This window comes from Panthera tigris, chromosome B4, assembly GCF_018350195.1.
Source record: "Panthera tigris isolate Pti1 chromosome B4, P.tigris_Pti1_mat1.1, whole genome shotgun sequence".
In the NCBI taxonomy this organism is placed as follows: domain Eukaryota; kingdom Metazoa; phylum Chordata; class Mammalia; order Carnivora; family Felidae; genus Panthera; species Panthera tigris.
In genome coordinates this window covers 121,467,523-121,492,195 of record NC_056666.1, presented here as the reverse complement: position 1 = coordinate 121,492,195, position 24,673 = coordinate 121,467,523, and the positions used below count along the sequence as shown (strand labels likewise).

Sequence of the window (24,673 nt, the reverse complement as noted above, 5' to 3'; positions counted from 1 at the left end):
GAAAATGAGCATCCATGTAGCCGCCACTCAACTTTAGAAATATGGAATTAAAAGTGGTATACAAGCCTTCATACACATCTAACTGCAGCCCTCTTGCCACTTACCCAAAGTAACCACTAGTCTATATTTTGTGTTCATCATTTCCGTGTTTTTCTCATCATTCTTTTACCAACCACGTATCACTAAATGATATATTGTCCAATTTTCTTTCAAAAAATATTTTATAGGGGCGCCTGGGTGGCTCAGTCAGTTAAGCACCAGACTTCGGCTCAGGTCATGAACTTACAGTTTGTGGGTTTTAGCCCCTCATGGCTCTGTGCTGACAGCTCAGAGCCTGGAGCCTGCTTCAGTTTTTGTGTCTCCCTCCCTCTCTGCCCCTCCTCTGCTCACACTCTGTCTCTCTCTCTCTCAAAAATAAATAAGCATTAAAAGTAATAATAATAAAAATATTTTATAAATGGAACCATAATCTCTATATTCCTGTTTCATTCAACATTATGCTATTGAGATTCATCCATTCAAGTTCTTTTTTTTTTTTCATTGAATTCATTTTATACCTTTCACAGATAAACTTTTTCCATAGACTTTTTAAAGATAAATGAATAAAATTTTATATTCACCTTTATTACATGGAATCTTCCATCTTCCATCTCAGAAAACATGTCTCACTGAATAAGAAAAATCCTGAATTAGTATAGGGATACTGTCTATACCATAATCCCTGGATTGACCTCTAGAATCCCTTTAAATACAGAAGCCCCAAGTTTTGAAGGAATTGCTGAGAAACAGCTATGTTTCCATCATTTAAACCACATACTGAAAAGAATGAATTTTTATTTTAAAAAAAGGGGGGGCAGGTGCCTAATATATTTAAAGTTGATTATAACTAAGTTCAAAAGAAAAAAGTAATTGTATTTTATTTGCCACAGGTGTAAACTTACACATTTAATTTGTCTTAGAAAAGATATTCCTCTAGCAACATTTTCAAGTTGTCTTAAATTAGCACAGAAAGTCAATATGCCACTTGAAAATAAAGAATTTTCTGTTAATATGCAGGAAATTTTCAGTCAGTAAAGGACCACAACTCTGATGCATATACAGGCAACCCTAAATTTCTAGAATCAGAGAATTTGGATACCTTTAAAACTAATATTTAATCCATTCTCTCTCTCTCTCTCTCTCTCTCTCTCTCTCTCTCTCTCTCTCTCTCACACACACACACACACACACACAAACACATATTCTGAAAGTCATAAATATATGAAACAACACCCTGAGGTACCCTTTAAAAATCAGAACTATTAGTCTATTAGTATATAGGAAAAGAGTTTAATTTCCTCTCTTTTCTCTTCCAGTCTTCTGGTTGAGGTGCTAAAAGCAGAGGGGCGCCTGGGTGGCGCAGTCGGTTAAGCGTCCGACTTCAGCCAGGTCACGATCTCGCGGTCCGTGAGTTCAAGCCCTGCGTCGGGCTCTGGGCTGATGGCTCGGAGCCTGGAGCCTGTTTCCGATTCTGTGTCTCCCTCTCTCTCTGCCCCTCCCCCGTTCATGCTCTGTCTCTCTCTGTCCCAAAAATAAATAAAAAACGTTGAAAAAAAATTAAAAAAAAAAAGCAGAATAAACACCAAAAGGTAAATGAAAAAAAAAAAAAAAATGGAGAGACGAGCAAAAAGATTTTGGTTAATACCTGTGATGATCCATGCAATCTCTCATTACACACTGACTAGACATAATAGGGAGATGTCAATAAATAATAACCACTAGACAGTAAAGTTAAAGGAATAACTCAAACATTTTCAAGTAAAAGAATCCTATGACTTTAAGCCAAGACGCCCTTGTATACTTGGAGAATAAACTCTGATAAACATACTTACCTCACTACTATTTAACTATTTGTTAAAAAAGAAGGCTAGCATACAGCAGGGATCATGTTTAGAAACCACTATCCTGTCCCATTAAGAATAAACTGTCTGCCATCTCCATTCATTTCTTCAATTAATAAAGACATCCAACATATTTAATTTTGAATGTAAAGTCACCAGGCCATCTGGATTTTTATTTTGCTATCAACTTCTTGATGGAAACTAAGTTTTTAAATGAAGACATTTTACTCAGAAAAAGTTACTGCAGTAACACACTACCCCAAAAGTCTCATTGGCTTGTACAAAAACAAAAACACTTTATTATGACCCACACTACATGAAAGGGAGCTCCCATCACTTGGGTCAAAGGGGCCTTTGTTCCAGGAATCCATTATATAATGGAGACTCTATCATATGGCCTTCTTGCTCAACAGGGAAAAGATAAGCGAGTTGGAGATTTTCACGAGGCCTCTTCTGACATTCATTTCTCAGAAGTAACACATGTCATTTCTACCCATAATTAGCCACATGACTCAACCCAACTATAAGACTCCTGAGGGGCACCTGGGTGGCTCAGTCAGTTAAGTATCCCACTTCAGCTCAGGTCATGATCTCATGGTCCGTGAGTTCGAGCCCCACGTCAGGCTCTGTGCTGACAGCTCAGAGCCAGGAGCCTGCTTCAGATTCTGTCTCCCCCTCTCTCTGTCCCTCCCCTGCTCTCTCTGTCTCTCTCTGTCTCTCTCTTTCTCTGTCTCTGTCTCTGTCTCTCTCTCTCTCTCTCTCTCCCTCTCTCAAACATAAATAAACAGTAAAAACTTAACAAAAAATACTCCTGAGAATTTGGGGGGAATATTATCATCTCTGCCTTAAAAGAGTAACCAAATATAGACTGTATAGTCATTATGGTAGAAAACTAGCAATCTCTAATTTTTTTCACACCCTTCCCCTACCATAGACACACTAATGAAAATCCAATGAGGAATGCAAAATTTCAATAGCCCTAGAAACAAGCACTATTCATCTCTGATCTGAATTGTATGAAAAATTCTACCAACCAAATGGCAAGTAAAATCTATAAACAATTACGGAAGCATGTGAACAAAAATATACTAAAACAAACCCATCTACCCAGCCAGGTTTTTACCCTCTGAAGCTTGAGTTGGAGAGTCTTGGTTGACTCAGAGTTGCTTTCCAAGGCGACCTGGCATGTTTTACTCCCTCCCCAATTAGTACTGCTACCATTTTCTGCAGTGTTATTCAATAGGGACTAGGGATAGATGGGAAGAGCTCTATGGGATGGCAGTTCTGAACTCCACATCTTTTAATGAGACAACCTAATAGGACAAGGAATTTCATTTTAACACAATCAGAATCCGCATGAAATAAAAGATAGAAATAAACTAGAAAATAGGTAAGGAGATACGCATATCAGCCAGTCTTCCAGCTTAAGATACAAGGGTGCTAGTAGTAAGCAGGTAGGAAATTATGAAAATCAAGAGGATAGAGCAACCTTTTACAACTGGCATTGCCCTTCCAAGTTTGGGATGTGAACAATAATCTATTTGTGATTATTAAAAGAGAGGTACCTATTGGAGGAAGAGAGTGGGATAGTCTTGGTCATCCTAGATAGAAGCTCCAGTGTAACACTAAGACACAGTTACCCAGATACCCAGATTAGCAGAAAGTTTAGTACCTGTCCTCTAGAGATCCCACTTCCTGAGTCTAAGAACCGCCCCCCCCAGAGAGCTTATTCACTTTATAGACCAGTCCTGCCTACTCTACCTTGATTCTGAGGCCAGAAAATAGATATGTCTCCTTGAAGATAAAAGATCTGCCACCTTTTCCAAACTCTGATTAAGAGCTGGGGTCTCCCTTCTTCTGTCCAGGCCCCATTCATGACATGGAGGTTTTTACCTCAAGACCACTGAGAATACTGGGACCCCAGTTGCCCTTTCCCTAGCTTTTAATGTGGAGGTCCCACACCAGAAGAGGAAAGTCAAGGAGACCTGGGGCTTCAGCCCCTCCCCACTAAGTGCTTAGCTCCTAAAGTGGGAGTGTCACTCAGAGAAGCATGCCATTGTTCCTGGCCACAGGTCTAAACCTGTGTCTCTGAGATTTTGCCCAAAGGGAGAAGCAGACTATAAGACAGCAGACTCATAATCTCTCCCCAGAGGAACTGACTTCATTTTCAACAGAGGATGAAGAAGTTCAAGCCTAAAGATACTCAAAAACAATCAAGGTGTAGTGAAAGACAACTGGGATGAAATTGATATTCACTGAAGATACAGGTTAAATTATAAGCGGGATGGGTTTGCTGAAGAGAAACAGGAAAAGAGACAACTGGGAGGGTCCTTCATGGTGTCAGGAGATATATCAAACACTGACCTCAGAAACTATTCTTTCAAAAAAGACCAAATTTTATTGGATCAGTTTGTAAGGCAATCTGTGTCCCAAGGCATTGTCAAAGGCAATAGAGCAATCAGGTAGCAATTAGTAGAGCTTAACAGCTGGCTGTGACCAGAGAAATTTACAAAGACAAAGAAAGCCCTGCCACATCTGTTGTCTTTCCAAGGAAGTGTGGGCATACCCAAGTTTCCCCCATGAGGAGCAACATCAGAGGCTTCAAACTGCAGGGGAAGAAACAGACTTCACTAAAATAATACAGTCAGTCAATAAACAAATAAGCAAATAATAATAAGCTCTAGAGGGTGGGAACTAGTACTCAGAATTGTTACAATAAATTATCTAAAATGTTCAGTTTACACACACACACACACACACACACACACACACACACACATACAAATGAGATAAGCAAAGAAACAGGAATGACTCATACCCTGAAAAAAAAAAAGAACCCAAATAACCATTATAAATATTTTCAAAATGCTAATTACTATGATTACAAAGTAAAGGAAGGCATGGTAACATTGTCATAACAAAGAGAAACTATCAATAAGGAGATACAAGTTATTTTTAAATGAAAATTCTGGTCTTGAAAAGCACAATAAATAAAATAAAAATTTCATCAAAGGGGCTTAATAGAGGATTTGAATTGGAAGAAAGAATCAGTAAATGTAAAGAAAGATTAATAGTGATTTTGCAATTCAAAGAACATAGAGAGAGGATGGAAAAAACAAACACAGCCTCAGAGAAATATGGAACACCATTGAACAAACCAAAACAAATGTAACAGAAGAATCCAAAAAACAAAAGAGAAAGAAAAGCAGAAAAAAATATTGAAAAAAATAGTAGCTGAAAAAGTCCCAAGTTTATTGAAAACATTGATCTACACGTTCAAGAAGTTCAATGAACTCCAAGTGGGATAAATACAAAAAGATCCACAAACATATACATACTGGTGGAAATGCTGAAAGTCAAAAATTAAGAGAAAATTTTGAAAGCAGCAAATGAAAAATAACTCATCACTTGCAAGGGAACTACAGTAAGATTCATACCTAACTTCTCAGCAGAATCTATTGAGGCTAGAAAGCAGTGGGATAACATATTCAAAGTGCACATGTAAAACAAACTATCGACAAAGTATCATATTAAACAAAAATAAGGCAAAATAAAGACATTTCTCAATAAATAAAAACAGAATTTTGTATTTGTTATTTGCTAGCAGACCCACCTTATAAGAAGTACTAAAAGAAATGCAGGCTGTAAGCAAGTGGCTCCTGACAATTATCCCAATCTATATGAAAAAAACAAAAAGCACCAGTAAAGCTAACTCTGTAATTATAAAAGACAGCATATTTCTTCTCCATTCTTCTCTTAACTGGTTTTAAAAACAACATGTGTACAATGTATTGTTGAGCCTATAACACATGGAAATGTAATAGATTTCCCAATAACAGAACAAAGGAGATGAGTGGGAGTACAGTGGTATTTGGCTAAGGAAATGATGCCCAGTGGTAACTCAGATCCATGGAAACAAATGAAGAGAACCAGAAATGATCAATAAAAAGGCTACACAAGATATATATACATATACATACATATATATATATTTATATATATATACATATATATATTTATATATATATACATATATATTTTTATATATACATATATATTTATATATATATACACATATATATTTTTATATATACATATATATTTATATATACATATATATTTATATATATACATATTTATATATATACATATATATATCTTTTGTTATAGTAGCCTTTTTATTGATCTATAAAATTGATATGTAAAATATATTGAGATATATATATATAAACTTTATATATATATATATATACTACACAAAAATGTACTTGTTCTCTCTTACATGAGAGTATATATACTTGCTGTTGTTTCTTTTCTCAGCTTCTTTAAAAAACATAAAAGTATATAGAGCAATAATTATAACAATGTGTTGCTGGGTTTGTAACATTTATAGATGTAATATGCATAACAATAATGCCACATAAAAGGAAGGCAGGAAATAGAGGTATAGAGAAATAACATTTCTATATTTCACTGTAATTAAGTTAGTATAAATCTCAAGCTGATTCTGATAAATTATAACATATATAGTAATCCCTAGAGCAATCACTAAGGAAATAACTCAAAAAGTACAGTGAAAAAAATCATTAAAGAAAATAAAATGCTACATTGGAAAATATTCACTTAATACCAAAGAAAGCAGTAAAAGAGGGATAGAAGAACAAAAAAGACATGAGACATATAGAAAACAAAAAGTAGGGGCCCGGTCGGGAAGATGGCGGCGTAGGAGGACGCGGGGCTCACAGCGCGTCCGGCCTATCACTTAGATTCCACCTACACCTGCCTAAAGAACCCAGAAAACCGCCAGAGGATTAGCAGAAGGGAGTCTCCGGAGTCAAGCGCAGACTAGAGGCCCACGGAAGAGGGTAGGAAGGGCGGCGAGGCGGTGCACGCTCCACGGACTGGCGGGAGGGAGCCGGGGCGGAGGGGCGGCTCGCCGGCCAAGCGGAGCCCCCGAGTCGGGCTGCCAAAAGCGGAGGGGCCGGACAGACTGTGTTCCGACAGCAAGCGCGACTTAGCGTCTGGGAGGTCATAAGTTAACAGCTCTGCTCGGAAAGCGGGAAGGCTGGAGGACAAAGGGAGGGAGAGCTGCTGAGCCCCCGGACGGCAGAGCTCAGCTTGGCGGGGAACAAAGGCGCTCGCCAGAGCCATCTCCCCCGCCCATCCCCCAGCCAAAATCCCAAAGGGAACCAGTTCCTGCCAGGGAACTTGCTCGCTCCGCGCAAACACCCAACTCTGTGCTTCTGCGGAGCCAAACCTCCGGCAGCGGATCTGACTCCCTCCCCCTGCCACAGGGCTCCTCCTGAAGTGGATCACCTAAGGAGAAGCGAGCTAAGCCTGCCCCTCCAGCCCCCGTGCACCTTGCCTACCCACCCCAGCTAATACGCCAGATCCCCAGCAACACAAGCCTGGCAGTGTGCAAGTAGCCCAGACGGGACACGCCACCCCACAGTGAATCCCGCCCCTAGGAGAGGGGAAGAGAAGGCACACACCAGTCTGACTGTGGCCCCAGCAGTGGGCTGGGGGCAGACATCGGGTCGGACTGCGGCCCCGCCCACTAACTCCAGTTATACACCACAGCACAGGGGAAGTGCACTGCAGGTCCTCACCACACCAGGGACTCTCCAAAATGACCAAACGGAAGAATTCCCCTCAGAAGAATCTCCAGGAAATAACAACAGCTAATGAACTGATCAAAAAGGATTTAAATAATATAACAGAAAGTGAATTTAGAATAATAGTCATAAAATTAATCGCTGGGCTTGAAAACAGTATACAGGACAGCAGAGAATCTCTTGCCATAAAGATCGAGGGACTAAGGAACAGTCACGAGGAGTTGAAAAACGCTTTAAACGAAATGCAAAACAAAATGGAAACCACAATGGCTCGGCTTGAAGAGGCAGAGGAGAGAATAGGTGAACTAGAAGATAAAGTTATGGAGAAAGAGGAAGCTGAAAGAAAGAGAGATAAAAAAATCCAGGAGTATGAGGGGAAAATTAGAGAACTAAGTGATACACTAAAAAAAAATAATATACGCATAATTGGTATCCCAGAGGAGGAAGAGAGAGGGAAAGGTGCTGAAGGGGTACTTGAACAAATTATAGCTGAGAACTTCCCTGAACTGGGGAAGGAAAAAGGCATTGAAATCCAAGAGGCACAGAGAACTCCCTTCAGACGTAACTTGAATCGATCTTCTGCACGACATATCATAGTCAAACTGGCAAAATACAAGGATAAAGAGAAAATTCTGAAAGCAGCAAGGGATAAACGTGCCCTCACATATAAAGGGAGACCTATAAGACTCGTGACTGATCTCTCCTTTGAAACTTGGCAGGCCAGAAAGGCTTGGCACGGTATCTACAGTGTGCTAAACAGAAAAAATATGCAGCCGAGAATCCTTTATCCAGCAAGTCTGTCATTTAGAATAGAAGGAGAGATAAAGGTCTTCCCAAACAAACAAAAACTGAAGGAATTTGTCACCATGAAACCAGCCCTACAAGAGATCCTAAGGGGGATCCTGTGAGACAAAGTACCAGGGACATCACTACAAACATAAAACATACAGACATCACAATGACTCTAAACCCATATCTTTCTATAATAACACTGAATGTAAATGGATTAAATGCGCCAACTAAAAGACATAGGGTATCAGAATGGATAAAAAAACAAGACCCATCTATTTGCTGTCTACAAGAGACTCATTTTAGATCTGAGGACACCTTTAGATTGAGAGTGAGGGGATGGAGAACTATTTATCATGCTCCTGGAAGCCAAAAGAAAGCTGGAGTAGCCATACTTATATCAGACAAACTAGACTTTAAATTAAAGGCTGTAACAAGAGATGAAGAAGGGCATTATATAATAATCACAGGGTCTATCCACCAGGAAGAGCTAACTATTATAAATGTCTATGCGCCAAATACCCGAGCCCCCAGATATATAAAACAATTACTCATAAACATAAGCAACCTTATTGATAAGAATGTGGTCATTGCAGGGGACTTTAACACCCCACTTACAGAAATGGATAGATCATCTAGACACACAGTCAATAAAGAAACAAGGGCCCTGAATGATACATTGGATCAGATGGACTTGACAGATATATTTAGAACTCTGCATCCCAAAGCAACAGAATATACTTTCTTCTCGAGTGCACATGGAACATTCTCCAAGATAGATCATATACTGGGTCACAAAACAGCCCTTCATAAGTTTACAAGAATTGAAATTATACCATGCATACTTTCAGACCACAATGCTATGAAGCTTGAAATCAACCACAGGAAAAAGTCTGGAAAACCTCCAAAAGCATGGAGGTTAAAGAACACCCTACTAACGAATGAGTGGGTCAACCAGGCAATTAGAGAAGAAATTAAAATATATATGGAAACAAACGAAAATGAAAATACAACAATCCAAACGCTTTGGGATGCAGCGAAGGCAGTCCTGAGAGGAAAATACATTGCAATCCAGGCCTATCTCAAGAAACAAGAAAAATCCCAAATACAAAACCTAACAGCACACCTAAAGGAAATAGAAGCAGAACAGCAAAGGCAGCCTAAACCCAGCAGAAGAAGAGAAATAATAAAGATCAGAGCAGAAATAAACAATATAGAATCTAAAAAAACTGTAGAGCAGATCAACGAAACCAAGAGTTGGTTTTTTGAAAAAATAAACAAAATTGACAAACCTCTAGCCAGGCTTCTCAAAAAGAAAAGGGAGATGACCCAAATAGATAAAATCATGAATGAAAATGGAATGATTACAACCAATCCCTCAGAGATACAAACAATTATCAGGGAATACTATGAAAAATTATATGCCAGCAAATTGGACAACCTGGAAGAAATGGACAAATTTTTAAACACCCACACTCTTCCAAAACTCAATCAGGAGGAAATAGAAAGCTTGAACAGACCCATAACCAGCGAAGAAATTGAATCGGTTATCAAAAATCTCCCAACAAATAAGAGTCCAGGACCAGATGGCTTCCCAGGGGAGTTCTACCAGACATTTAAAGCAGAGATAATACCTATCCTTCTCAAGCTATTCCAAGAAATAGAAAGGGAAGGAAAACTTCCAGACTCATTCTATGAAGCCAGTATTACTTTGATTCCTAAACCAGACAGAGACCCAGTAAAAAAAGAGAACTACAGGCCAATATCCCTGATGAATATGGATGCAAAAATTCTTAATAAGATACTAGCAAATCGAATTCAACAGCATATAAAAAGAATTATTCACCATGATCAAGTGGGATTTATTCCTGGGATGCAGGGCTGGTTCAACATTCGCAAATCGATCAACGTGATACATCACATTAACAAAAAAAAAGAGAAGAACCATATGATCCTGTCAATCGATGCAGAAAAGGCCTTTGACAAAATCCAGCACCCTTTCTTAATAAAAACCCTTGAGAAAGTCGGGATAGAAGGAACATACTTAAAGATCATAAAGGCCATTTATGAAAAGCCCACAGCTAACATCATCCTCAACGGGGAAAAACTGAGAGCTTTTTCCCTGAGATCAGGAACACGACAGGGATGCCCACTGTCACCGCTGTTGTTCAATATAGTGCTGGAAGTTCTAGCATCAGCAATCAGACAACAAAAGGAAATCAAAGGCATCAAAATTGGCAAAGATGAAGTCAAGCTTTCGCTTTTTGCAGATGACATGCTATTATACATGGAAAATCCGATAGACTCCACCAAAAGTCTGCTAGAACTGATACATGAATTCAGCAAAGTTGCAGGATACAAAATCAATGTGCAGAAATCAGTTGCATTCTTATACACTAACAATGAAGCAACAGAAAGACAAATGAAGAAACTGATCCCATTCACAATTGCACCAAGAAGCATAAAATACCTAGGAATAAATCTAACCAAAGATGTAAAAGATCTGTATGCTGAAAACTACAGAAAGCTTATGCAGGTAATTGAAGAAGATATAAAGAAATGGAAAGACATTCCATGCTCATGGATTGGAAGAATAAATATTGTCAAAATGTCAATACTACCCAAAGCTATCTACACATTCAATGCAATCCCAATCAAAATTGCACCAGCATTCTTCTCGAAACTAGAACAAGCAATCCTAAAATTCATATGGAACCACAAAAGGCCCCAAATAGCCAAAGTAATTTTGAAGAAGAAGACCAAAGCAGGAGGCATCACAATCCCAGAATTTAGCCTCTACTACAAAGCTGTCATCATCAAGACAGCATGGTATTGGCATAAAAACAGACACATAGACCAATGGAATAGAATAGAAACCCCAGAACTAGACCCACAAACGTATGGCCAACTCATCTTTGACAAAGCAGGAAAGAACATCCAATGGAAAAAAGACAGTCTCTTTAACAAATGGTGCTGGGAGAACTGGACAGCAACATGCAGAAGGCTGAAACTAGACCACTTTCTCACACCATTCACAAAAATAAACTCAAAATGGATAAAGGACCTGAATGTGAGACAGGAAACCATCAAAACCTTAGAGGAGAAAGCAGGAAAAGACCTCTCTGACCTCAGCCGTAGCAATCTCTTACTCGGCACATCCCCAAAGGCAAGGGAATTAAAAGCAAAAGTGAATTACTGGGACCTTATGAAGATAAAAAGCTTCTGCACAGCAAAGGAAACAACCAACAAAACTAAAAGGCAGCCAACGGAATGGGAAAAGATATTTGCAAATGACACATCGGACAAAGGGCTAGTATCCAAAATCTATAAAGAGCTCATCAAACTCCACACCCGAAAAACAAATAACCCAGTGAAGAAATGGGCAGAAAACATGAATAGACACTTCTCTAAAGAAGACATCCGGATGGCCAACAGGCACATGAAAAGATGCTCAACGTCGCTCCTTATCAGGGAAATACAAATCAAAACCACACTCAGATACCACCTCACGCCAGTCAGAGTGGCCAAAATGAAGAAATCAGGAGACTATAGATGCTGGAGAGGATGTGGAGAAACAGGAACCCTCTTGCACTGTTGGTGGGAATGCAAATTGGTGCAGCCGCTCTGGAAAGCAGTGTGGAGGTTCCTCAGAAAATTAAAAATAGACCTACCCTATGACCCAGCAATAGCACTGCTAGGAATTTATCCAAGGGATACAGGAGTACTGATGCATAGGGGCACCTGTACCCCAATGTTTATAGCGGCACTCTCAACAATAGCCAAATTATGGAAAGAGCCTAAATGTCCATCAACTGATGAATGGATAAAGAAATTGTGGTTTATATACACAATGGAATACTACGTGGCAATGAGAAAAAATGAAATATGGCCTTTTGTAGCAACATGGATGGAACTGGAGAGTGTGATGCTAAGTGAAATAAGCCATACAGAGAAAGACAGATACCATATGGTTTCACTCTTATGTGGATCCTGAGAAACATAACAGAAACCCATGGGGGAGGGGAAGGAAGGAAAGAAAAAAAAAAAAGAGGTTAGAGTGGGAGAGAGCCAAAGCATAAGAGACTGTTAAAAACTGAGAACAAACTGAGGGTTGATGGGGGGTGGGAGGGAGGGCAGGGTGGGTGATGGGTATTGAGGAGGGCACCTTTTGGGATGAGCACTGGGTGTTGTATGGAAACCAATTTGACAGTAAATTTCATATATTAAAAAATAAAAAAAAAAATAAAAAAATAAAAAAAAAAAGAAAAAAAAAAAAAGAAAACAAAAAGTAAAATGGCAGACATAATTCCAACTATATCAATGATAACATTACATTTGAATGGTTTAAATAATCTGATTAAAAGGCAGAGATTGTCAGACTAGATAAAAAATGAGATCTGATATATGCTGTCTAGAGGACATATACTTCAAACTCAAAATACGAACAAACTCAAAGTAAAAATATGGATAAAGAAATAATGCAAAAAGCAACCACAAGAAAGTTAAAGTAGCAATACAAATAGATCTTAAAATAAAAAATGTTACCAGAAATGAATGAAAACATTTTATAATAAATCAATCAATAAGGAAAAAACATCCATTATAAACATATATGTACCTAACAACAGAGCACCAAAATACATGAAACAAAAACTGACAGAAGTGAGGGCAAAAGTAGACAATTCAACAATAATAGTTGAAAACTTCAATACTCAACTTTCAATTGTGGGTAGAGCAACTAGACAGAAAAGCCACAAGGATATAGGAGACTTGAACAACACTGTAAACCAGCTACATAATAGGCATATAGACCACACTACGCACCAGCAGCAAAATACACAATCTTCTCAAATGCACAAAGAACATTCTCCAGGAGGTCATATACCAGGCCATAAAACAAAACTCAGTACATTTAAGATGACAGAAATAATGCAAAATATGTTCTCTGATCACAATAAAATAAAATGAGAAATCAGTAGAAACAGTAGAAAATTTGGAAACACAAACTTCATAAATACATGGACATTAAACACCAACCTATAGATCAAAGATGGAATCTGATAAATTACAAATGTATATAGTAATCCCCAACATTATAAAATATCTTGAGAATGAAGACACAACATACAAAAACTTATAAGAGGCAGCTAAAGCAGTGCTCAGAGGGAAGTTTGTAGTTGTTGTTTTTTTAACGTTTTATTTTATTTTTGAGGGAGAAAATTATAAATATATATCTTAAATATATATATTTATGCATTAAATATATAAATGATTAAATATAAATATATTTAAATATATATAAAGAAGGATCTTTAAAAAACTAAAATCAGAACATGACACTCTCCTCTTATGTCTGTTTGATGACTTACGTGATTCGATGACCTGTATTCAGAATTAAGTGACTTTGTGCACCACCCCCACCCCAAACTGTATAGTATATTTAACTAAGCCTCCTTAAGGCCTTAGAAGTGCCATGCTCTTTTTCCCTTGTGTGACTTTCTCATAATGGGTCCTCTGGATAATCTGTCCACTTGAAACTCTATTCCTCTAACCCATTCACTATCACATGGCAGCTCCTACCCATCCTTCAGCTCTCTGGCTTAGACATAATTTGGTCCAAAACAACTTTACCGATTTTTTTAGTCTGGGTAAGGTGTCTTCCATTAAGCAACTGCAGCACCCTACACAATTCCATCATAGTAGTTTTTGTACTGTATTATGATGACCTGTGTATTACCTGAGTAATAAATATGCCTGTCTGGTTCATTGTGGTACCTACAGCATTTATAGCACAATATTGGTGTAATAGGTGCTTGATAAATTCTTGTTAAAAATAATAGCTAACACTTATTAAGAATTTACTATGTGCCAGTCACTATTTTAAGTGCTTTATGTGTGTTATTTCACTTAATTCACAAACATTTAATGTAACTCCTGTTTATAGATGAAAAAACTGAGGTATGGGAGCTTTGAGTGAATTGCAAAGGTAACAGCTGAAGGTTGCAGAACAAGATTTGAACCCAGGAAGTCTAGCTACAGAACCCAAGTTTTTAACCACTAAGCTATATTCGTAAGTATATGCAAGCATGCAAAAATGCTGTCCTAGATATTTTGAGGAACACAAAAATGAGAGGGGGAATGGAATAAAAAAGTACACAGATATATAAAATACCCCATGGAGTACTGTGTAACACAAGGCTTTCTTGCTTTTAAAATACACAAACAGTAACAAAATCTCTCTGTTTGGTGAGATGGGACTTGTTCACAGAGAAATATTTTAGTATAAAAATTCCTGAATTCAAATGTGTTTGTGACTCAATTACACACTGGCAGTTGATATTTATGTTAAAAATGAAAAAAAAAAAAAAAAACCTGACAAGTTATTCTGGGCACTAAACCATGTTTAAAACTGCCGCATTTATGTTTTTGAAATATTTTTCTATAACTACTAAACTTTTCAACAGGACCCAGCTCTTTGACATTTCTTAAGAGTTTCCATGCAAGGCCTATGTTTTTCTGCTTTAAAAGAAACAGAGATATTATGACTGTTGGGTGCTTGGGTCTGTAAATAATTAAAGGAGACTTTACTCACCATCCCCAAAATTAAATTAAAATTTAGGGAAAAAACGTAAAAGTACTTAATAACAAAAGTTGTTATCACTTAAATATTACTTTCTGTTTCATAAAGGAGTTACTTCCCCATTATAAGAATATTTAATAATGTTTTGACTAGTTCTATTATAAGACTGTTCAAGGTAGATAATCAAACACAGCAAGAATAAAAACCCACTTTGCATATTCATCTGAAAGAAATGCTGCTGTTTTATAATGTGTGATTTTCCAAATGTAGGTTAATGAGTTGTGGTGTTTTAACCACAATTAAAAAATTAAAAAATAATAAAAACTGTATTAAAACAATACTCTTTTTAGTGACCAGGAACAGCTTCCCCCCCCCCCAAAAAAAAACCAAGAAAAAAAACAAAAAAAAACAAAAAACAATGGCCATTTGCTGATGATAATCCAAAATGCTGTTGGATCTTTCAAGTCTATAGAAATTTTCTAACAAGTGTAAAATAATATTGCTATATGTTTATGCTAATGGAAAATGTTAAAATAACAGTCTGTGTTCTTATTCATGATAAATGAAATATGAGCAAGCTTGAATTCTTCTCTGAAAATTGTGAGAGGTAAGTGGATCTAATGATGCTTAAATAATATTCATAGGACAGTAAATGTTAGAATAGTCTGCAGAGAAAATATATATAATCTCATTCTCTAAGAAGTATTTAAAATTTGTCCAACAACTGAAGGCAGGCTTACCTTTGGAACTGAATTGGATGCTCATCTTTGTAGCTATAATGAATATAGTAAATCATTAAAAACAAACTTACCAGAGTAAACTTCCAATTTGGACCTATTTAGGGAAAGGTCAGTTGGAAACAGTTAAAAGGCTAGACTTGAGAACAATTCAAAATTAAGTGTTATCATTTTTTAAAAAAAACGTTAGTAATTTGAATGCATACATTTAACAAAACTTTGGTGAATTTTGAGAATTGAGATTTAATAAAGAATGAGAGCAAAGACCCATAATTTATTTTTCCATTTTGGAAAAGAGTTTATTCTCAGGTTTAAAATGCCCCATGTATTTTTAATAACTATTTCCTTAGGAAGCCCTTTGTTTATATGTAGCCCAAAGTCAAACTTTTATTCTATCTTATACAAATGGTTACAAATTCTTAATAGCATTTCTATGCATCATAAAATTATTGCGGGACCATTTCAACATCTATAATTGTAATATCTGCAAAGTAGCAAATTACTTTGTGAATATGTGATTGGTTTCAAACAGTTCAAGAGTATTACTCTCTAAATCACAGCTGCAAATTTTCAGTAAAAATTAAAACTTTTTCCTAGGGAAAAAAGCAATGGCTAAAGCAAAAACCAAATGATCAGGAATAAAAATAAAAATTGTAAATGCTCCTGTCTATAAGTGTTACAGCTGGATAATTTATTCATTAACTTTGTTAGTTGAAGAGAAAGTAATTTTGAGTAGTTACTGTAAAAGGTCAGATGGAAAACAAATTTCCTCTGTGTCAATAGGTTAACAAAATGTTATGCTTGCTGACTCTGTATAAAGAGGGCAACTCAGAGAGCACTTGACCTGATTAGATCATCAACAGCCCATTAGGAGGTTTTTCTTGGAAAAGAAATGGGGAACCTATTTGCACCATTTTTATCACCTTCCAGATTTTTGTACGCTATTGTATAGCAGCCGCTTAGCTACTAGTGGGTATTTGATATGCAATTATTGGCATATCTGAGTTCATGTTTAAAGTTTCAGGAATCCAATGGCTTCTGGGTTCCAGAGGAAACTAAAAGGGTAAAATATTTCACACAAATGTTATCTTTGTTGCCAACTTCGGTTTGTATACACAGATGCTTCATTTTCCCTGTATATCCCAAGGTATATGATATATACAAATAAATTATATATACAAGTATATAATTATTATATTATACTATTATAATTATATGTATCATTTGTATAAATCATTTTTACATCTACTGGTTGGGGAGGGGAAAAGAGAGAGAGAATATCACATTGTAAATATTTATTTAATGTTTGTACCGATCAGTCCCCAACTAGACTCTGAGCTTCTCCAGAATAGAAACTTTGCACTTGAGTTCTAAAATGGTTTTCTGAATGTATTTTTCTACTGACTGGACAAGGACTTTCAGAATAAATTTACCTTTTGTTTTGTTTTTTGAGAAAGAGAGAGAGCACATGCAAGCAGGGCAGAGGGACAGGGGGAGAGAGACAGAATCTTAAGCAGGCTCCACAACCAGCATAGAGCCTGACTCAGAGCTCAATCCCACGATCCTGGAATCATGACCTGAGCAAAAACCCAGTGTCGGACATTCAACAAATTGAACCAACCAGGCGTCCCCAGAACAAATATTTCTCACAAGTGGTGTCAACAGGTATATCCACAAGTTGTCTCAATGCTCATTTATACTCATTTCTCTACTTCTTTTAATAAATAAGAAGGAATTAGAGGAACAGAAAACATCTAAGCATTCACATTCCTAAGGTTTACCTTAGAAATTTCCACTTCTATCTTCTTTTGAAACCCAGATGATTTCTCACATTTATATACTACTAAAAATGCCCGTGTATAAATAAAACTTAAGTATCTTCTTCCTTACCTTTATGTTAAAAAAATAATTGTTTGCATATTTAAATTTTTTGATGTTTATTTATTTGGGGGGTGGGTGGAGAGCATGAGCAGGGGAGGGGCAGAGAAAGAGGTTGAGAGAAGGAATCCCAAGCAGGTTCCATGCTGCCAACACAGAGCCTGACACCGTGCTCCATCCCAAAAACCATGAGATCATGACCTGAGCCAAGGCCAAGAGTCTGACGCTTAACCAACTGAGCTAGCTACCCAGGTGCCCCTGTTTACATGATTAAATGTTACAGTTCAACTGTTTTACCTTTTATTGTATGGTAGATGCTTGCATTTCATTTCCTTGGTTAACTCTTTTCAATGGAATTCACCATTTAAACGTCATTGTTATCTCAGTTTTTTAAAATGATGATAAAAACTTTTGAAAATGAATAAATAAAATCACAATAGACCAAAACAAAGATTCTTCAACAAGGAAAGATACAAATACTGTGATTAATAATCAAGATAAAACTGGGGCTCCTGGGTGACTCAGTCAGTTAAGTGTCTGACTCTTGATTTCAGCTCAGGTCATGATCTCACAGTTGTTAAGACTGAGCCCCACATAGGACTCTGGGCTGACAGTGTGGAGTCTGCTTGGGTTGCTCTCTCTCCCTCTCTTTCTACCCCTCCCCTGCTCTCTCTCCCTCTCAAAACAAATAAATAAACATAAAAAAAATAAAGATAAAACTATTTTTATAAAAGATTTATACTAGGACATAATACCTAATAAAGTTACAAAAATCATCATTTATGTAAAGAAACATGACTAAAAAATAACTAAATATTAAGGCAAAAGAAAAGTGCAAAAAAAATTTAAAGCTATAAAGAAGTAAATAATGTCATAAATATCTTATACATGACTAGAAGTAGAAATTAAAATAGTAACAACACTACAGGGAGGAAAATCACTTATGTGGTAGACAAGCTTGAGAAACTGTCCTACAATATAAAGGAACCAAAAAATGAAAATGATAGACATGAGGGACTCAGTTTCTAAAGCAATGATTGGAAGAAATGAAACAACAGTGATAAATAAAGATACAGTAAAATGAAGATTTTATTTCCCTGGGGAAAGAAAAACCCTGAAAAATCAGTAAAACAAAATGAGTTACTTTGTACCAGGAAGAATTAACTTTCAGAAGTTGTCACCTTAAAACATCCTGGTGATATTTTTAAATTTTAAGGAAAAAGAGAGAATTCTGTGAGCAATTAGGTAAATTTAAAAGATTTCCTACAACGTCCAATTTCAGAAATGGAAGGTAGTTTATTCATACCAATTCTAATTGCTAAAATCATTTTCTTAAAACCATCAAACAATTCAAAGGATAGGATGAAATGCCAAGGCAAACTCTAGAAGAAAGTAAATATCTAGAAAATAAATAGCCACAAAGCTACTTTTTCCCTCCCGAGGACATCTGCTGATCCAGATAAGATGGGCTGCAATTTAGATAACACAAAGAGGCATGGAGTACATGAGTCAAAGTCCAGACATCACCAGCTGTGAGGAACCATAGATGAGATAAGCACATTAAATAAAACTCTGAAGTAAGTAAATGCACCTTCCTAACCACAACCGACATGCAGGGAACTTGAGGAGGGTGGGATTTCATGCTGAGCAAAACAGAGGGGGGAAAATAGAATAAGAAAAACCTGCTTCTTAAAAATGGTAACCACAAACGATCTCTTGCATAGATTTTCAGCCCTAACTTACATCAATGGGGTGGTCCAGGAAACCACAAGCTGTAAATTTAGTTTAAAGTGGTTCTGCACTGTTTATGCCTCTGGGAATCTGACAGGCATAAATGCAAATCTTAACTAGAGGAGAAAACATTACCCTATGCCCTAGGGAGTCCTCACAAATAATTTTTCAAGGACAATTGGTAGTATATAATCAAAAATAAGCAAGCCCACAAGGCAACACGATACCATGAGTGAGAACAGAAACACAAACAGCCAGCAAAAAGAGATCCACAAAAATGTCACATATTGGAATAATCAGACACAGATTATATAACAAACAAGCTTGCAAAGGTTAAAGAAATAAGGTCAAGATTAAAAATATCTGAAAGGAAGTAGAAATTATATAATGCAACCTACAAGATATGAAAAAAAAATGAAATAGACTATCTAATTTTAAAAACTGAATTAGATGTTTTTAGCAACAGACTGAACAAAGCAAAAGAGAGAATTACTAAACTGGAAAACAGACCATAATAAGTCACCCAAAATGTAGCATAGAGAGAAAGAAAAATACAGCAAATAAAAAAAATATGAGTGAAAAAACAAAAGAAGATAGAGAAGGTCAAAGATTAATTTGATAGGAAAAGTAGAAAAGAGTTGTGTAACAAAGACAATATTTGAAGAGATAAATGATAATTTTCCAGAGATGATGAAAGATACCAATCCACATATTCAAAAGAAACTGCAATAATCAATAGGCATGGATAAAATAGTTTGCAACCTAAATAATGTAAAATTAATAACTGGAAAAATATAAAGAATTCTAACAATCCTATAAGAATTTGAAAATTTACACTGAAAAGCAGCCCAGGGGAGCCTGGGTGGCTCAGTAGGTTAAGATCCGACTTTGGCTCAGGTCATGATCTCAAGTTTCTTGAGTGTGAGCCCCACATAGGGTTCTGTGCTGAAATCCCAGAGCCTGGAGCCTGCTTTGGATTCTGTGTGTCCCTCTCTCTCTGCCCCTCTTCCACTTGCACTTTGTTTCTCTCTCTCAAAATTAAACAATAAAACATTTAAAAATTTTTAAACGATTAAAAAAAAGAAGAAGAAGAAAGAAAAAAGACAAAAGAAAAGCAGGGCAAAAGAAAAATGAGCAAAGAAGATGAAAAGGTAATTCACAGAGGAAGAAACTTGAATGGTCAATGTATATATGAAAAGATAATCAACTCAGTAGTAATCAGTGAAATACAAATTAAAATAATGAGATACTAGTTCACATTCACCAAATTAGCAATAATTTTAAATGTTTGACAAAATCAAGTGTTGAAAAGATTTGGGGGCAATCAATCAGTATTCTTATACACTACTGGTAGAAGCAGGAATGAATACAGCCACTTTGGAGGATAATTTGACAGTATATTAACTCAAAATGCTCATACCTCATAACCCCAAAAATCCTATGTTAGAACTTTTTCCTTAAAAAAATCATCACTGGAACATAAGGAGACATTTACAAGCATATTAATTGCAATGTCATTCATAATAATGAAAAACTGAAAGAAAAATACATGTTCATCAATAGAGTAATGTGAATAAATATGCAATATTCCATTTGATGGAATATTGTGTAACAATGGAAAGAAACTAACAAGATCTAAATGTTTCAATGTGAATAGATCTAAAAAGTATATCACTCAATAACAAAGTAACACAACTGCAAACATAAGCACCAAACTCATAACAGTCTGAGGCTGGGATTTTTTGGAAGAGAAGAAAACAGGTAAAGGAGTCTCTACAAAAAGGATTTTAGCTTTATCTATTATATTTAAAGTTTTCAAAACTGAATGCATTCATTTTGTTGTGTAATTAAAAATTAAATTTTTTAAAGTTTAAGAATAATAAATATCAGTAAGCCTGAAAACAGGATATTATTGCAACATAGTTTTCAACTGAGTTAAATTCAAAGTGCAATCTTTTGCGACATCATACAGCTTAAGTCTAGTATTCATATAAATTAAAGGATATTATTCTGTGCCCAAGGTCTTTGACTCAGCCTTGGTTAGAGGAAGAGTTGTAATGATAACAATGCATTTCAACATTATTTAATGTGAAACTTTTAGTTGGGACATGAGTGCTTTTGAAAATGCGAAGCATTGGGCTAGCCATTACTCTTTGTTCTAGCTAGATAATGAAGGAGTTCACATAATATTTATATATCAGTTACCATAAAATTTAAATTAAAACTATACTTATTCTGTATCATGTTATCTTAAAGTCAAATTTCTACCTAAGTTTACAGAATAAGACAGTTTTCCTATAATATTCAAAGGTTTGTCCTAATAATTTCAAGGACTGTTGACTTAGAATGTTGAGAATATAAATTCTTGTTTTAGAATGTTGGCCCTAGAGAATTGTCTTTGTTCACATCAAACTGTAAACCAGGTTTGTCATGGTTTGAATTTGCTCTCTAAGTTTACAATAGTTAGACACTCCCCCTGACCTTCTCTCCACTCCAATCTTGTTACAATTAACTCACCCAGAGTGGATGGCTTTTTTAGGAGTCTTGAAAAGTATATTGAAGACTTTTTTTCTTGCAGAACTTATTTTTGCAAGTAAATTAAACAAGCAATTTAAACATGATTTTGAAGGTACAAAGTAGAATCTTATTCCATTGCACATGAGTCATCAGGAACTTAGTTTAAAGTCAAAGTTATAAATGGAATCTCATAAACACAGCAATTAACATTCTGGTTTTTTCCCTTTACAATAAGTTCCTCAATGAGAAAGATTTAAACAAAAAGAAAAAAAGAAAAAGGTACTGAAAGAAAGCATGAGGTTTAAAAAGAAAATCTCTTGAGTGGGAAGAGTCTGACTAAAACCATAAAAGATTGATGAATTAAACTATATATGAATAAAAAGTCTAAATCAACTAAAGAAATAAACAAAATCAAAGTACAAACAATAAACTGGAAGAAAACTCACAAAACATATTATAAAGGGCTAACTTCATAAGATGTATAATGTATTTTATGAACACATAAAACATAAAAATCAACAAGAAAAGTGAGCAAAGGGCTTGAGCAGATAAAAGAAAAAGAGTACAGAAGAAAATACAAATTAATTTTTAAAATAAAATAATAAAATAATAAACTACAATGAGATACTAATTTTCACCTGTCAAGCGAGAAAAAAAATTTAAGTTTGATAAAAGGAGAGACAGGCACTTATATATTAGGTGGGATTTCATGGGATTACCATGGGACTTCACACGGTATAATTCCAATGAGAACCACCAAACAGTGTCTAACAAAATTTTTATTTTATTTTATTTTATTTTATTTTATTTTATTTTATTTTATTTTATTTTATTTTGTTTATTGTCTGTTAAATTTTTAAATGCACATATTGTCATTCCTATGTCCTACTTCTAGTATTCAAATAAGATGCAAAGAAGTATGTACAAACAAATGCCTCATACCACTATTCTTAATAGCAAAAATCTGGAAACAACCTAAATTCCCACCAATTGCTCAGATAAATCATGATGCATCTCTAGAATGGAATGCCAAATACAACTGTGGAATAATATCCAAGACATCTTGTTACATGGAAAAGGCAAGGTACAGAGCAGTGTGTAAAATATGATTGTGGGCCTGTTTTTAGACTGTATAAACATATGATAACAGGTACACATGACATCCTAAGAAACATGAAAAACTGACAGCAGTGGTAGGACTGAGGAGTAAGGGTAGGAGGGAGACTTACGTCCCATTGTACACTAGCTGATACCTTTTGAATTTTTTACCAAGTACACATATTACCTGCTTTGAAGTTAATTAAAATTTGGGGGAGGGAAGAATATGTAAGTACATGTAAGTGCTTGATAAATTGGGCAATTTGGGTAAAATATAAATTTTAGAGGATCAGCTAAAGAATTAGCCACAAAAACAAAACAAAGGAAAACGTTAGAGACTAAGCAGTATAGTATCTGGGGATCTTAAAGCACGAACCTGGATAAATACAAGCACATACATGTTATTGGGATAGCAATTGAATGTTATTAGTCTGGAACTGCAGCTACTTTTCTCTTCTGTGGAGTTGTGTCTAAGTTCTGGGGAGCTGATGTTGATTGTGAGGGAGGGAATAGAGCAGATCTAGGGCTGAGATCGCCTCTTTACACAGATGTCCACTGAGACATCCACTATCCCAATAGCTCTTCAGTCATCAGTCCACAGAGCTTAACGAGAAGCTGTCCTCTTTTCCTGTCTAAACGGCTGCTTCAGAATCTACAGTTCTCTTTGCTTCTTCCATACCATGCTGAGAATAGAACAGGATTCTTTTTCTTCCTGTTTCCATGCCATGTTAAGGAATATGACCCTCTCTGAGGCTGGCACGGCTTTATCTTCTTGGATATGAAGGACATGGTATCTAAGTCAGCTCCCATCCCATCCCCAACTTCACTAAGGTCTGGCACCTCCCCAGATGTCCAGGGAGCAGGAACCCTTTCTCTGGGACCCCTAAGCCCCCTGCTTTCATCAATACCTCTCCATAGAACCTCATTCCTGTCAGCCCTGAGGAATCCTTTCCTTGTCTGGAAAAACAAGAAGCATCCACATTCTTTCTCATATTGTTTCTCAGAAACATTTTGTCTATATTCTGAATCTTCTTAACTTTACCTAAGTCTTAGGCTTTTAGAACACATGCCTTTTTCTACCATGTTACATCACTTACCTGGGGAAAGGATCTCAGGACCAACTCTCTTCTTAACAGCAGCAATTCTAAAGAGGAAAAAAAAGCTTAAGTTACTAGTTCAACACTGAATATTAACCCACACTAAAAACAATGGGAGACATCTAAATTGGTAGGACAGGGATTGGAACCAAGCACTCTGGCTGCAAGCCACATGCTCTTTACACTAGGTTTGTTTTTGTTTTGTTTTTTTTTTTAAGTGATGACAGACTTTGAAATATCCAGTGCCTTTAGTATTCTTATTGATCTGGGGAAATCCAAATATGTAGCACCGCTCTAACTTAATCTGCTCTCATAACCATTCTGGTTTCTGCCCTTTCTTTCTGCAGGGAGCCAGCAAGACAGTGGTTATGCTATGGACCCTGAAGTCAAATACCTAGGTTCAAATTCTGACCTCCTGCCTATTGGCTATGTGTCTATGGGCAAGTCACTAAACCTGTCTGTGTTATCAGTCTCCTCATTAGTAAGATGGAAATAATAACAGCAACCTATCTCATAGGGTTGTTGTAAAGACCTGGTAAGTTCCTTAGTGAGTGCCTACTGTATAGTATGTGTTCAAGGCTAGCCACTATTGTTATCAGTTGTAAGAGTAGTATTGTTATATATAATCATTATTCTTACATTCTTCACATGTCTACTCACAAAACACCTCTGATTGTCCATTGCACAACAGAATGCATTAGAGCAAATTTTCACCTCCAAATGAACTTTGAAAATACTATTTGAGAGAGAG

The 24,673-nt window shown here is 36.2% G+C and overlaps 1 long non-coding RNA gene across 1 annotated transcript in view; it reads left to right on the top strand.

Moving 5' to 3' along the window:
* The window catches only part of LOC122240441, a 40,876-nt gene extending 16,425 nt beyond the window's left edge, over nucleotides 1–24,451 (top strand). The window contains exons 2-3 of the long non-coding RNA XR_006220184.1: nucleotides 14,229–14,354; nucleotides 24,270–24,451. This is a non-coding gene — a long non-coding RNA (uncharacterized LOC122240441). The remainder of the gene's footprint in view (nucleotides 1–14,228; nucleotides 14,355–24,269) is intronic.
* Nucleotides 24,452–24,673: the final 222 nt, after the last annotated feature.